Here is a 16290-nt window from a genome sequence, read left to right as displayed (position 1 = left end):
CTCGCACCTCCTTTTCCCAGTCTCCCCCAGTTTTGTTCAATAAAGACAGAGTCAATGTTGGAAGAAACATCATCTTTATTTTGTACATCAATAAGAAGGGGGGCTAGGGAGGGGTAAGTGGAAGGAGGTGAGGGAGGAATGGGGCACGAGCCCCCGATGGGGAGGACTGGGCTGGCTCTGCGGGCTTCTGGGGGTGGAAGCTCTCCTGCAGCCCCCCAATTGTCCCCTCTCCCCAGATGGCAGCCTGCGGCAAGTGCAGCCGGTCTGATGGCCGAGTGCTGTGATGTGCCCAGTGTGGGCACTCCGGGCACTCCAAGCCAGGACTGGTTTTCAAGCGGGGCACCCCTGAGAACTGTCTGTCCGGGGTGGGGGTCGGGTCCCTTTAAGCGCAGCCCTCGGCTAGCCTGAGACAGCATCTCCACGCTCTAAGTCCTCCTCTGATGCCCTGCCGGCACTGCTTCCGGCCATCCTTAAGCCCTGTTCAGGGTCCACTCAATGTGTACATGCTAGTTCAAATTAGCAAAACGCTAATTCGAACTAGTTTTTAGTTCTAGACGCGTTAGTTCGAATTAGCTTAGTTCGAATTAACTAATTCGAACTAAGTTAGTTCGAACTAACACTGTAGTGTAGACATACCCCAACTCGGCAACCTATCAAATAAGCTGCCCAGTTTCCAGGGACAAATAGCTAAAAGAAAATGAGTGAGAAGGATCCCTCTAGAGTACAGTATGGATAAAAATGGGTTTTAGGGCTAGACCCTGCAAGATACTAAACCCTCTGATCCTGATCCAACTTAAGCATGTATTGGAGTCTTTACGTGAGTATTCTCATTAAAGTAAATCTGCTGAATCAGGGCCAGATTTCTCAACACTTTGTAGGACTGAGTCCATTATGTCACATGGAAATGTATTTCATATGAAAAATACACCCTAAGCAATTTATTTATTCCTAAGCCATTTGGGAAAAAGGGATGAAAATTGGCTAAATCTATTTTTATGAATAGGGCTCTTACTCTTCCAGCATATTTTATAGAATAGCGTATTTTAGCACCTGCAGTGTAGAGACAATTTCAGCATGAATATTTTAGTATTTCAAATCAACAGATGTATTAAAGAAGAAAATATATAAGGAATACAGGCCACAGTATTAAAAATATCATAACAAGGAAACCCATGTAATATAGGTCTCACCAAAACATTCAGATTCCAAAGAATCCAGGTCAACAAGGTCATGTCTACACTAGGAAATTATTTTGAAATAATAACTCCTGAAATAATTATTTCAAAATAGAATGTCCACACTACAAGGCACCATCAAAATAGTGCAGAATTATTTCAAAATAGTGTGTCCACACTGATTGGAGACTGAATTGTATTTAAAGCCCCTGGAAGCACTCCATAGTGGGCACATAGAGAACAGTCAGTTCCTGTAGCTGCTTGCTGAAGCCAGCTGAGACTGATGCTTAAAGAGCCTCCACTCTAAAGCTGCATCTCACATGCCACTACTCCACTGCTTATCCCCTTGCAGGACACCAAATTCATGCCCCATGTTCTGGTTGCCCTTGCAGATGCCACAGCACTGATTACATGGAGTCGGAGTTGCTACAAAGGATGGGCCTTGTGCCACGCCTCATGGTCCATATTGCCCATGTGGTGATTCAGGACCATGTCAAGCAGCCTGGTCTGGGGGACCTCATCACCCAGACCCCGGTACTCCTGATGCACCAAATAATCCATAATCCCCTGCAGACTGTGGAACGCCACTTCTGGCAGAGAGAGACCAGTTATGACTGGTGGGATAGAGGCAAGATAGATTTAAGGTCTCTTGAGGGCCCCCATCTTCTGCTCTCAGAGTGCCAAGGTGAGGAACAGCCTGGACACAGGCCTGTGCAGTAACCTTCTGAGATGGAGAAGAGAGGGAGCAAAGGATTCCTATATAAGAGTGCCATGGGACTGAATGCTCCAGACTGGCATTCCATGGGCACTGAAGTGCACAGGTTCTCGTGTGGCCCCCAGGTTGAATAGGCTGAGTGAGGTGTATGCAGCCCCTCACAGCCCACCGCCTGCCCCCTCATGTGTACAGGCAGTCCCTGGGTTACGTACAAGATAGGGACTGTAGGTTTGTTCTTAAGTTGAATTTGTATGTAAGTCGGAACTGGCGTCCAGATTCAGCCGCTGTTGAAACTGACCAGCAGCGGCTGAATCGGATATGCCTGGAGCAGAGCAGCTGGAGTGCTGCTGGGTTGGTCTGGTAGCGCCGACCCTTGGCGCGGCGGGACCAACCCGGCAGCACCCCAGCTGCTCTTGGGGATGCCTGGGGCAGAACAGCTGGGGTGCTGCTGGGTTGGTCCCACAGCGCCGCTCCTTGGTGCTACTGGACCAACCCGGCAGCACCCCAGCTGCTCTGTCCCAGGTGTTCCAAGTCAGCCGCTGCTGAAACTGACCAGCGGCTGACTACAGAAAGCCCGAGGCAGCGCTGCTCTGCCCTGGGCTTCCTGGAATTAGCCGCTGATCAGTTTCAACAGCGGCTGAATCTGGATGCCTGGGACAGAGCAGCTGGGGCACTGCCAGGTTGGTCCAGTAGCGCCCCACCTCGGCGCTGTGGGACCAACCCGGCAGCCCCCCAGCTGCTCTACCCCAGGCGTCGGTGAGAAAAGCCTGGTCTGCTGGGGCGGGGGGTGCACTAGCTGCACTATCTGCGCCCGCCCCCAGCAGACCAGGGAGATGCGGAGTGGCTTTTTTCGCCGTGGAGGATGCGGGCGGTGGGACTGCAGCGCGTCTCGGCGGTCCCGCCACCCGCGTCCTCCGCGGTGAGAAAAGCCGCTCCGCGTCTCCCTGGTCTGCTGGGGGGAAGCAGCCCCCGCGCCGCCAGAGGCGGAGACAGTGGGGGAGGCATCCCGCACTAGCTGCGCCCCCCCCCCCCGGTCGTAACTAGGGGTCCGACTTAAGTCGGACTGACGTAACCCAGGGACTGCCTGTATAGAGAAAGTGATGAAACTCACCTCATGTGCCTTCCCCAGGTTTGTCCAAGTCCTGGGAGACATCCTGGGAGGGGGGAACTGACTCCAGGTTGATGATGACCTCCTGGATGGCAGGCACAGTATCCTGACTAGCCTGCTCCTTCTCCTCCTCCTCCTTTTTCACAAGTTTGCCCTCATCGAGGCTGATGATGGGTGTGTCCTGGCCCAGAGTCAACGATGACAGGTTAGGTGGCCACCCCTTCCCCCCTCCCTGCAGGATGGCATCCAGCTGATCATAGATGCAGCTGGTGTGCGGTGCGCCTCCCCCTCTGAGTGGGAACTTTGCTTGCTGGCTTTTGTGGAGGCCTGCTGGAGCTCCTAAATTTTCATTTGAACCTAATCCAAGTTCCTGGTGTGCCTTTTGTACACATGGTTGGCACCCTCTTTCATCCCTGGCCAGGGGCATCAGAGGATGCTGTGGGCCTGCTGGCAGCTGTAGGGGGTGCAGAGGGAGTTCTGGGATCTGACATGGATCCTCAAATGTAGGGTGCTGTGTGGCATGGGGCTAGCAGGGCTCACCTGGTGCCATGAGCCCTTTCCCTTCTGCCTGCATCTTTAAACTGTGCAGGAGAGGGGAGCAATGAAGTTGTCAGGTGTGTGGCCGGAATTGCCACAAGGGCAGCTGTGAGAGGCTTCTGGAGGCCAATTATTTTGAAAGAACAGCAGCTGAGCATCCACATTAATCCTATTTTGAAATAACAAGTTTGAAATAAGCCTTATTCCTCAAGACAAGCAGGAGTTAATATTTCAGGGCCAAGGCCAAGGGTCAAGAGATCAATTCAGCCATATGCATGTAGTACATCTGTGAAAACAGCCACAGTTTAAAATAATCTTTTAAATGTCAATTTAAACAAGACATATTAGGGTTAATTAATTTTATAATAGAAATCTCTGGAATTGGAAAGGTGGCTAAACTTATGCTAACTGTTCTCTGTTTTTAAGTTTGATGATTTTGGTTAGTATTCAAAAAGTCAAAATCCAACTGGGATCCATTAGTGCCAGCAAAGGGGACCAATAACTATTAAAGAAAGAAAAGCTACAAAAGACACATTAAATTAGTTCTGTTGTGATAAAAATCTATAATTATGCGTCTATAAAAACAAAGCAAACTAACAATGGAAAAAGGCAACCAGTGAAAAGAATAGGAAATTATAAATAGAAATTAAAGTAAAGCAAAACCCTGGAGTTCAATCCCTTGTATATTACAGAGGCTACGAGTCAGATCAAAACCCTGCACTTCAAATTATAAGACCTTTTATTCTGTGACCTTGTCAGTGAAATATTTTTTCTTTTTCATTTTTAGGTTAAGCATATATATTGATTCCAGGATCATTGTAGCAAAATGTGAATGATGCATTCTTCTCTATTCCAAAGATTGTTTACAATCTGTAGGAATGAGAAATACCTGTGGTTGTGTTTTACCTCCTTGCAACACCACAATGTCTGTTGTGCAGACATTTCAACCTAATTTAGCTTTCAAATCCAGGGTGAAAGCACAGCCTTTTGATAAGCAGTAGCTTTTACTGCTTATTGAATTTTATGTCAGAAGTTAGCGTCAGTTGTATTTCATTGCTTTGATTAGTTTTATTATATAAAGCACCTTGTGATGTTTTCCTGATAGGCTCAATAAAAAAAGACTCTAGTATGAAATGGAGAATTATTTTCCCTTTCTACCCAAGCACAGAGAAAACATACCCATGCCAAGTGATGTGCTATTTGCTTCATTGTCCACATCCCTACCCCCCTCCCCAAATTCACAAGGTCTATCATCTCAGACCAAATATTAAGCACCACTTTTTAAGGTTCTTCCTTCACTTCCTATTATCTTATAGGAATTAGTTATAATCCCAGAGCAGCCAATTAATTACCTTTGCAAATGACCTTTTCTCCCTTTAACTCTATTCAAACACTGCCTCTCTTCAATATATGTCAATAGTTTTAAAATTCAACTTTAAGTTGTAAATAGTGTGTAAACTAGTTTTTTAAAATATTTAGAGAAATAATCCCTTTATTTTTTTACAAAGCTCTTAAAGTTCATAAGAATGGCCATACTAGGTCAGACCAAAGCTCTGTCTAGCCCAGTATCCTGTCTTCCAAGAGTGACCAGTGTCAGATGCTTCATAGGGAATGAACAAAACACGTAATATCAACTGATCCATCCCTGTCCCTCATTTCCAGCTTCTGGCAAACAGAAACTAGGGACACGATCCCTGCCAATCCTGGCTCATAGACTTTTATGGAGCTATCCTCTGTGAATTTATCTAGTTCGTTTTTGAACCCTGTTATAGTCTTGGCTCTCTCATTTTGGTGGCCCTCAAAATGTAGATTTTTAAAAGTAGCATTTCCACCCATATGAAAAGAACCAGTCTCATGAGAAAGACAAACAACAACATGTAAAGGTGACCTTGTGTTCAATAAATGTTAACAAAAACAAGCTAAATAAAAATCATTCACCTGCTCAGTTAACCAGATTTTAATTCTTTAGTACCTGTCATAATCCTTCTGGTTCATCAGTCATCCATGGTTTTTAGGGGAAACAGGGAACCCTAATTCAGGCCCCTTGCATGGATGCATAATTATACATGATCCCATATTTTTTTTCACAATAGCCCTGGTTAGAAGTCATGGGCTGGTATAAAAATGTCACGTGTGTTGACCCTAATATTACTTTCTGAATGTGTGCCATTATCTCAGCATAACAGCAGCATCAGAGCTGCTATATGTTATATCTTCCTATAATGTTCATAAACTTAGGATTAGCATAGTAGACTTCTGCTTAAAAATTAATGGTATGAAATAAAAAGAGAACTTTTATGTGTTATTGAAAATGACACTATTCTCTATGCTGAATAATCCTAATATTTATGCTCTATTGTATAAACCATAAGCCATGAAGTGAGAGTTATTTTGTAATATAGTACAGATTAAATGGGCAGTTTGTATACTTCAAAAGGTATGAAATGTCATTTGAGAATACTGCCTAGAATTATCTAAAGAATATCTAGTTCTCTTCATGTAGACATGGACATTTTGGGAATTCTTGTGTGTGATTTCCAGCATTTCCTAGTTTATCCAGTCTGATAATATTAAAAGTACAGAATCATGGATGTCTTAGTTCTCCAGCTTATGACCATTGCTGAAACCAAGAAAAGAATGACAATGGGGACAATTATTAAAATAAAATTTTAAAAGAAATAACAAAAACTCAGTTTTTGGTAAGTTTGTTGAAAAGATTCAAGTTGGATGATCTTTTCTGCAAATCATTTCACCCGCTCCTAATATATACTAAAACAGCAGTATGGTTCTGTAACAGTTTTGGTCCTTTGTGCGAGCGCTTCTTGGTGGCAGAAGGGAGTGTCTGCAATATTTACTCATCTGTCTGAGGGCGAGTCAATGTCCAGTCTGTGGCTGGGATTCAGGCCTCATCTTTAGCCCCCTTGCTTGGGTGTGGGTTGCAGAGGTTTAGGGGGACGTAGGCCCGCCCACATCTCTGGGTCCCAGCCCAGGGACCCTATATGTAGCAGTTACCTGCTAAGTTTCAAAGTCCGTAATTGTGGTCATATCCCTGGGCCACTTCCCCAGGATGCTGCTTCATCCAGCCCTTCTCTAGGGCTGTGTTGCTGAATTCCCTTTGTCTGGAGTTCTGCAGGGTATCCATGGCTAGCCTTTAGCTTCAGGATATAGCTCTGGTCAGTTTTGAGGGCCCAGCTCCCACTCGGAGTTCTCCAAGGTACCGGTATTACCCAGTCAGTCCAGAGGTCTGCCTGGGTTGAGCTCCAGGAAGGAACTGACAGACCTTAGCTAGCAGCCTGACGCATCCTGATTGGCTGCAGTGAAGACTGCCCCTCTACCTTGCTCTGAGAACCTCTCCACTGGTCCTGCTGCTGGCCAGGGTGCTGAAAGGCCTCCAGTGGGGAGCTTTGACTGCTCCATCACACTGACATAGAAGAAATATTATTAATAATTTGTTCATTTACTTATTTGTATTAAAATAGTACCTATAGGCCTGTAACTGTTTTGGACATAATTTTCTTAGGTGCTGAATAGACATAATAGTATATCCCCACTTTAAATGAACTTAATCGTGCAGTTTTAATGGAATTGTATAATATTATTTGAACAGCAGAATGAAAGAAACAAATGGAAGAGGGGAGAGAATGGGGTAACAATACTGAAAGCTCAAGTACATGTGAGCACAGTATTTCACTATTGAGCATTGTTTCCTGTTACAGACAATTTAGAACAGGTTGGACCTTCCTAAACTGGGACTCTCTGGTCCAGCAACATCCATGGTCCTATGTTCCTAGACCACTGAGCCCAGGGACAGGAAGGTCTGGCAGCAGGGCTGGGAATGTGGCAGTGGGAACAAGTGACTTAGCCAGGAGCCCCATGGCAGGGGAGACCAGCAGCACAGTGAGAGGCTCCAACCCTGGAAGCTGTGAAGCTCTGGTCCTGGCTGCAGTGGGGGCCGGCGATGGCTGTGGAGCTGCAGCTCCAGGGAGCCCCAGCCAGGCAGGCAGCAGGAGGCCTGGGGCCAGAGCCCGAGCTCAAGGGCAGCAGATCTGGGCACAGCCAGAAGAAGGCATCAGCAGAGACAGGCAGTGGATTAGGAGGCCAAGAGCAGGGAACCTCCCATGGTCTAGCAAATCCCCTCATTTGGGAGCATTCTGGTCCTGAAAGTGCTGGACCAGGGAGGTCCAGCCTGTAGGTTATTTTTAGTGGTCTTATCTTGCTAACTGCCAGCTACAATATATCATCTTATCCACATCTTCTATGCTCAAACTGCTGAAAAAGAGGACATAGATCATGCTTGGTATGCAATATTTAGATACTATGTGAAAATAATTTCTAGTTTATAAATTGTGAGGGTAACAAGAATATGTACATAAGAATTAAGGGACATTAAAAGAGTTTTGTACATTGTACTACATGGAGAACATGTTTTATTCACAACATTATATGAATTAGATTGGAAATAATATTTGATATTCCTGTGAGTGGCTACATATCTTTGTGGCACTATGGAGGAGACCAGGGTATGCAGTTTTAAAGTGTCTCTCTCACTCAAACTGGAATGTTGGTTTCCAATTCAATTTAAAAATTCAAACTCTTTTAAACTTTGAAGTGCTAAGCACTGTAACCAGAAATGCACACTAGACTGCACATAATGTTAAATAAATGAGCAGTCCCACTGAACCTAAGAGAGATATTCATTTTCTTAAAACTGAGCACACACTTAAGTGTTTTTCTGTAGCAGGTTAGTGTACTCAGCACTCAGCACCCTGCAGGATCAAACCCTAAATAAATGGCAGATCCTAAAATGTTACTTGTAAATACTTTTGTAGAATTTGAATTTTTTCTGCAACATTTCTACCGTGGTTGTTAGCTGTTACATTAATAATATGTGTGTTTGCACAGCACATATTACAGCAAGACTCTTTTCCAGGGAATGTGACATGGGACAGAATTAGATAAGAAAAAACTGTAATTAGGTGCAAATATTCTATTATTGTGCAGTGGAACACGGGAAAAAAAGTACCCAATTACATCATGTTTCTTGCAATAAATGTTTAAACACAATCTGAGTTAGAGCTTCAGTAGACCAAAGAGGAAAAAATGAAGAGAGAAAGAATTTAAATTCCTTCTTTCATCTTTCTAGACATCTAGGCCCTACTGCATATAAATACAGTAATCAAATATATTTAAATAACCCCTTTAAAATCTTTAGAAACAAATCCATAATTTAATTATTCCTACTATTAGACTGATCTCAGAATGTTCAGGGTATTTGTTCAGCCCTTCTAACATTCCACTGAAGATTGGATTTATCTTGAAGCTTCTATAATTTTTAAACATCTCCTAGTCTGCTCCTGTGCATAGCTGAATTTTTGTCAAAGTGTTCCCAGATGCTTTAATTTATATTTCTCTAAATTGGAATTAACTCCTTGTGCAAAAATCCATATTAAATGTTTTATAAAAAACATAAAGTATCTAATCCAGTCTGGAAATCCTTGACTGAAGTCAGAGGGTACGTCTACACTACAGCGCTAGTTCGAACTAACTTAGTTCGAATTAGTTAATTCGAACTAAGCTAGTTCGAACTAACGCGTCTAGAACTAAAAACTAGTTCGAACTAGCGTTTTGCTAGTTCGAACTAGCAAGTCCACATTGAGTGGACTCTGTACAGGGCTTAAGGATGGCCGGAAGCAGTGCCGGCAGGGCATAAAAGGAGGACTTAGAGCATGGAGATGCTGTCTCAGGCTAGCCGAGGGCTGCGCTTAAAGGGTCCCGACCCCCATCCCGGACACACAGTTCTAAGGGGTGCCCCGCTTGCAAAGAAGTTCTGGCTTGGAGTGCCCTGAGTGCCCACACTGGGCACATCACACCACTCGGCCATCAGCCCAGCTGCACTTGCCGCAGGCTGCCATCTGGGGAGAGGGAGTAATTGGGGGGCTGCAGGAGAACTTCCACCCCCAGAAGCCCGCAGAGCCAGCCCAGTCCTCCCCATCGGGGGCTCGTACCCCATTCCTCCCTCACCTCCTTCCACTTACCCTTCCTTAGCCCCCCTTCTTATTGATGTACAAAATAAAGATAACGTTTCTTCCAACATTGACTCTGTCTTTATTGAAAAAAAACTGGGGGAGACTGGGAAAAGGAGGTGGGAGAGGGGAAGAGAAAGGCTGGGAGAGGGGAGGGCAACTAACATGATCAGGGGTTGGGAACAGGTCCCAGATGAAGAGAGGCTACAGAGACTGGGACTGTTCAGCTTAGAAAAGAGGAGACGGAGGGGGGACAGGATAGAGGTCTCTAAAAGCAGGGGTTGGGTGGAGAGGGTGCATTCAGAAAAGTTCTTCCTGAGTTCCCATAAAGAAGGACTAGAGGACACCAAAGGAAAGGAATGGGTAGCAGGCTTGAAACTAGTAAGAGAAAGTTGTTCTTCTTCACTAAGCAAATAGTTAACCTGTGGAACTCCTTGCTGCAGGAGGCTGTGAAGGCTAGAACTAGAACAGAGTTTAAAGGGAAGTGAGATAAAGTGATGGAGGTTGGGTCCATGGAGTCCTATTAGCCAGAGGGTAGGAGTGGTGTCCCTGCCCAAAGTTTGTGGAAGGCTGGAGAGGGATGGCACGAGACAAATGGCTTGGTCATTGTCTTCGGTCCATCCCCTCCAGGGTCCCTAGGGTTGGCCGCTGTTGGCAGACAGGCTACTGGGCTAGATGGACCTTTGGTCTGACCCAGGACGGCCATTGTAAGCTCAGGGCTCAGTGTCGGGGGTCTCAGTGGACCCCCTTGATTTTCATGCACACCTGGTCCTGGGTGGCCAGGCTGGCAGCTCTCCTGCCCTAGACGGCCACTTTCCTGTGCCTAGTGCGGAGATCGTGGACGAGGTCCACGATGTCCGCACTAGCCCAGGAAGGTGCCCGCCTCTTGCGGTCCAGGGCAAACTCCCGGGAGCCGCCAGCCTGGTCCCGGCAAGAGGGGGTGGGCTGGGGGGCATCGGGTGGGTGGCTCTGTGCCGTGCCAGGTGCAGGGTCTGCTAGCTGGGTGCTGGCAGGCTTGCACCTGGCACGGGCACCGTAGCCAGCCCGTGCCCCTTTAAGGGGTCCGGGGCCGGGAGGGGGGCATAGAGTTTCCCTGGTGTTGGCCAGAGTGGCCACCAGGGAAACCTGGGGAGGGCTAGCCTCCCACTAGTTCGAACTAAAGGGCTACACAGCCCTTAGTTCGAACTAGCTAGTTCGAACTAGGCGTTAGTCCTCGTAAAATGAGGTTTACCTAGTTCGAACTAAGCGCTCCGCTAGTTCGATTCAAATTCGAACTAGCGGAGCGCTAGTGTAGCACCTATTAAAGTTAGTTCGAACTAACGTCCGTTAGTTCGAACTAACTTTGTAGTGTAGACATACCCAGAGCTAGTAGATTTGAAAGTAACAGATAGTCTTGGTATCTTTTTACTATTATAGCATTCGAATGGTATTGTCTGAATAAGATATCTGATTAATTGAGGCCTTTTTCATTCATGAACAGTTCATAAACTATTCCTGATTTCTGTGAATGTATTTTTTATTTGTAAGCTTTTACCTAATTGCTAGACAAATAGGACAAGATTCTCTCACCCACTTCTACCCACTTTGCCTTGCCTGAGCAGAAGAATTAGTGGGAAACAGGAGTGAAGACTGGGTCCTGTTTATCCAAGTGATTAGGCAAATACTTTCCTCACTTTAAGGGAGTCTCCAATTGCAGGCTCTGCACATGATTTTCAAATAATAAGTGGGTTCTCCACTGCAATTAATGGTTGATTATTTTTCACAACTGATAGAGTATAATTGGTCACATGGTGGTATTTTTGCTCCCTGACATTGAGTGATAGAAAAGTTTGGATAATGATAATAATAATAATAATTAATAATAATTAATAAAAAATGCATTATGGTATAAATTAACTAACCTTTTAGAATCTTCAAAAGATTTCATGAATACCCCTGGTTATTTTGGAGATTAATGAATGATCAATAGAAAGGCCTCCTCTAACTAGCATCCAATCATAGTCAAGTAGTTTGTTCACAACTATTCTAGCAAATCTGTTTTTCAGATTCAAAGAGCTCTAATCAATATCTTCAGAGGAAGAAACTTATATGATCCTTAGTCATCAAATCAAGTTGGATTTGGTCTAGAGACTGTACTAAAAGAGGAATGGTGTTTAATAAGAATTAAAACCATAATTGTTCCCTAACTGAGGAAAACCCATCAAGACGATAGAAAATTTTGGATGGCTACTTTTTTCCCTTTCAGGGATATGTGTGCTTCATTCTCTAAATGTTCCCTCTCCATGGAAGAAGTGAACTCTAGTTCCACAAAGGTACCTAGGTGCTTAAATCCAGTTGGCACTTTGGGCTTCACTGCAAAAACTCCTGTCAAACTCTGTAGTACCTAATCTTATTCTGTGGTACCTACATTTTCAGGATAAAAATGTCCTAGGTATTCTGCCTCTGAACATGAGTCCTACTGCCTCCCACTGGGTGCACAGAAACTTATCTCCCATCTAAACTCCAGATTCACAAAGCTTTGAAGACCTGTGGGACTTAACAACTTTTCCACTTGATATTGGAAACCATAGTTGTTCACAGTTTTAAACATTGCTGGAATATTCCTTTAGTCTTGGATGTTAAGAAAAGCAAATGAAATTAATCTGAAAATGCAATACATGCTTGAAATATCTTCCAGATTGATGACAGGAGCAATCAGTGAGTTTGGAAGTGTGCTGATTACATACACAGAAGAGTGTTATATTCTGCCAGATAATCCTGAGCCTATATAGTTGATGTTTTAATGTTAAAAGGAGTATTTTTCCCCTTGAGATAAAATGTCATCTAGTACCATCTGTGCTGCCTGTAATTTTAGCCATAAATCTTCATTGCATTTATCAGAGATTTGTTTTTCAAAATAGCTAATTTTAGTCTCAGATTCAGCCACACACTAATTTCCCTGTTTCTTTCTCACTGAGAAGTCTGATACAACAGCTCCTCACATAAGGACTTTGGCAATTGCCCAAAACAAAGAGGCTCATCTCCTTGCATGGAATTAGTTTCCTTGATAGGGTTGGGACTCAGATTCATTAGATACATTGAGGAAAGATTTTATCTCCATGTAGCAGAGTTAAGAGTTACAGGTATGGGGGAACAGAGACAGATGGGAGGTCAATGTAGTGTATAGCCGTTTAGAGTGCTCACGTAATAGATGTGGTAAATAAGAGATCTGGAAGCCAAATGGAGGGTAAAATTCTCTCTGCCAGAAGTGGAAGGATCTGTAAACATTGGATTGGGGTACTTTGGGAGGATACTGGAGGAGTGCTGTTTTTGGCATATGCTGTCCTGCTTCAAGGCTCATCTTGAAGGTGGTGTGTGAAATTGATCTTTTCAGTTTAGAAAACTTTGGTTGTGATCTTGTTGTATTATGTATTACAAATATGTAGAGTAAGACATATTCCTTGCCCCAATGACCTTGCAGTCTAAAGACAAGACAAACAAAGGATGAGTGATGATACAGGTAAAGTACTTGCCCAAGTTGGTGAGCAACAAGATCAGGAACAGACTTCTGGTTTCCTTAGGCCCTCTAGGACCAAACTGGGTTTAAGCAGTTGGATCTTCCAATAAGTTTGTGTGAATCCACATTAACATCCTAGCTCTGTTAGATGCCTAACACTTTAACCTTCCATTCCTGATTACTTAAATTGGAATTGGAGAGCACTCAGCATCTCTCAGCTTGTCCTCGCATAGGGTATGTCTACACTACAGCATTAATTCAAAATATCTTAATTTTAAATAGTTAATTCGAAGTAAGATATTTTAAAATAATTCGTCTATACACAAAATGCAGTTCAAAATAGCCTTTTTATATTTTTAAATCCCACACTGAGTGGATACTGATTTTGATTTAAGGCCAGCCAGAACCAGGTCAGTGTAGGGCATCAAGTCAGGAGTATCTTTGTCTGGCGTTGTCTAAGGCTATCTGAGGCCTGTGCTTAAAGGGACACCCCCCTCCACCCTCCGGGCAGACCATTCTCAGGTTTTCCCTGCTTGATTGCCTACCTCACTGAGGGACAACAAAGCATTTGTGTCTCTGCGTGCTCTGGTTGTCCTCACTTGGGACACCATAGCACTCTGCAGCATGGAGCCAGAGCTTCCGCTAGGCACTCTGGTGCTTCTCATGTATGAATTGCTATCAGCTTGTCTGCACTTGCTTCAGGCTGCCATCTCGGAGGTCCATCAGGGGGCTGTCAGTATCCAGGAGGCCCTGCAGGAGAGTGTCCACCCTGAGGACCACTCAGAGCCTCCCTGGTCTTCCCCACGGGTGGCTTGTGTTTCATTCCTCCCTCATCTCCTTCCACTTACCCATCCTTCCTCCAACCCCCTTCCTAATGTCAAACAAAAAACATATTTTCAAAAATATAAACTCTCTTTATTTAACAAAACTGGGGGGGGGGGAGGATGAAACTCTGGGGAGACTGGGGAAAGGAAGTGGGAAAGGGGAGAAGAGTGGGTGGGAGAGGGAGGGGGAAACCTGGGAGGAGGGATCTGGAAGGGGGAAGCAAGAGGGAGGGGAGGCTCAGGGCTCAGGGGTGTGGGTCTCACCAGGCCAACTGTCTCCCAGCACAGCGGATGTGGGGGCCTCCGCATCCCTGGGGAGATGGGGAGGAGGGTGCAAAGATTGAGGAGGGTGTGGAGGGAGAGGCAGGGGGAGTGAGAAGGGGTGGGAGGATAAGCAGTAGCTGGGGAGGCAGCAGGTGCTGGAGCGGCATGAGGCAGCACACTTTTCTCCAGGGTCTGCAGGTGTTGGCAGATGGCATGACAATGGGCAAGCAGCTCCCGATGGAACTCTCCAACGTCTTGCACCCAATGCTCCAAGGTGCAGTGCAGGGCTCGCAGGGCCCCCCAGGTGCTGCTGTTGTAACCCTACAGTGTTCAGGTGGACCTGTGGAGCATTCGGGTGCAGGATGATGTCTTGGGCAGGGTGGTGCGCCCTGCACGCACAGCTGGTGTGGCTGTGGAGAAACAAGAGAAGTAGTCAGTTCTCCCTGGGGACACAGTGGGTGAAGCCCAGCTCCCCTCTGCAAGGTGAGGATTACCATGCCCTGTACCATCAGAGCTGATGTGCTTGCACAGAGGCCATGGTCAGAATGTCCGGCTATCCCCAGGAATGGGAGCTGCCCCGAGATTGTACCCATGCCCCTGTGCTCTGTATCGTGAGGCTGAGGTTGGGAGGAGATGTCCTCTGCTTCTGTGAAGAGGGGGCTTGTGAAGGGAGGGTGTCCTGCTATGTCCCGTCCTGAGGTCAAGAGCATGCCATGTCTCTTCACTCACGCGTGTAGCTATCAGGCCAAGGCCCCTGTGTGGCAGGCAGCTGGAGCCACCTGCTCACGGGTGGCATGGCATGTGCTCGCACATGCACAGGTTGCTGCATGATCCATGGTAAGCAAGGCCCATGCGCGCGGTCCCTGGTCTCCCTCCTTCCCCCCCCCCCCAGGAAGGGGACAGTGATGGCACTCACATGTTGTGGCCTTCCCAGATGACCCTGGTGACTCAGCTGCTGGGACAGCTCAGGGGTGCTGGCGGCGTGGCACCCTTGGTGGAGGCTCTTGCGGCTCCTCCTCCACGCCCTGGTCTGGGCCTTCTGCTCCAGGATCATTGCCCCCTGGGGTGGCATGGACCGTCCTGCCCCCCATTATGCGGTCCAGGGTGTCGAAATGGGGACAGGTGTCTGCCCCTGTTGGGGAGCTGCCCAGTGTGGCCCTGGTGTACGCCTGCCACAACTCTTTAATTTTCATGCACACCTGCTCCTGGGTGCACATGTGGCCTTTGGTGGCCATGGTGGCAGCTATGCAGCTGTACACGGCTGCGTTCCTCCATCTAGTGCATAGTTCATGGACATTGGAAGCCTCCCCCCAAACCTCAATGAGATCCATGATCTCTGCACTAGTCTAGAAAGGCACCCACTGTCTCCAACCCCTGGCTGGCTCGTGGGAGCTGGGGGACTGGGCAGTGGAGAGCTGGCTGGCACTGGCTGCCCGGCTCATACTGGGGCCACTGGGTCAGGGTCAGTGACTGCTGGCTCTGTGCTGACAGGCCTGTAACTGGCACATGTACTGTGGCCAGAGCCTACCCCTTTAAGGGCTCCAGGGCTGGGAGAGAGGAGCGTTTTCCTGGTTTGTCCCATAGTGGCCACCAGGGGAAACTGGGAGGAGCTGGAGGCCCTCTATTTTGAAATAGGTGTCTAGACAGCACTTATTTTGCATTAGCTATTTTGAATTTGGTATTATTCCCCATAGATTGAGGTTTACCAAATTCAAAATAAGTGCCCCGCTATTTCAATTTTATTTTGAAATAGCGGTTTTCTTGTGTAGAGCTAGGAAAGTTCATTCAAAATAACGGTAGTTATTTCAAATTAACTTTGATGTGTAGACATACCCATAGAGAGCAGCAGTGGCAGAGCTGGACCCTTGCAAACTATGCTCCTGTAGTGCTTTAGTGAAGACTCTAGTACACTGAGGTGAGAGTTGCTCCAATTGCTGTACAAGTGAGTAATCCTGTGGCACCTTAGAAACTAACCAAAATATTTAGAATTGTGAACTTTCATGGGCTCACACTCATACCATCCTGCAAGGTAGGGAAGCATGGTCATCTATTTTATGGGCAAGGAACTGAGGCACAGACAGACTGAACAACTTTCTCAGTGTTACACTGGAAGACTGTAGTTGGAGAAGAGAATTGATTCTTAGGCTG

This window comes from Pelodiscus sinensis, chromosome 1, assembly GCF_049634645.1.
Source record: "Pelodiscus sinensis isolate JC-2024 chromosome 1, ASM4963464v1, whole genome shotgun sequence".
In the NCBI taxonomy this organism is placed as follows: domain Eukaryota; kingdom Metazoa; phylum Chordata; order Testudines; family Trionychidae; genus Pelodiscus; species Pelodiscus sinensis.
Note: the sequence above shows the minus strand (reverse complement) of the source record.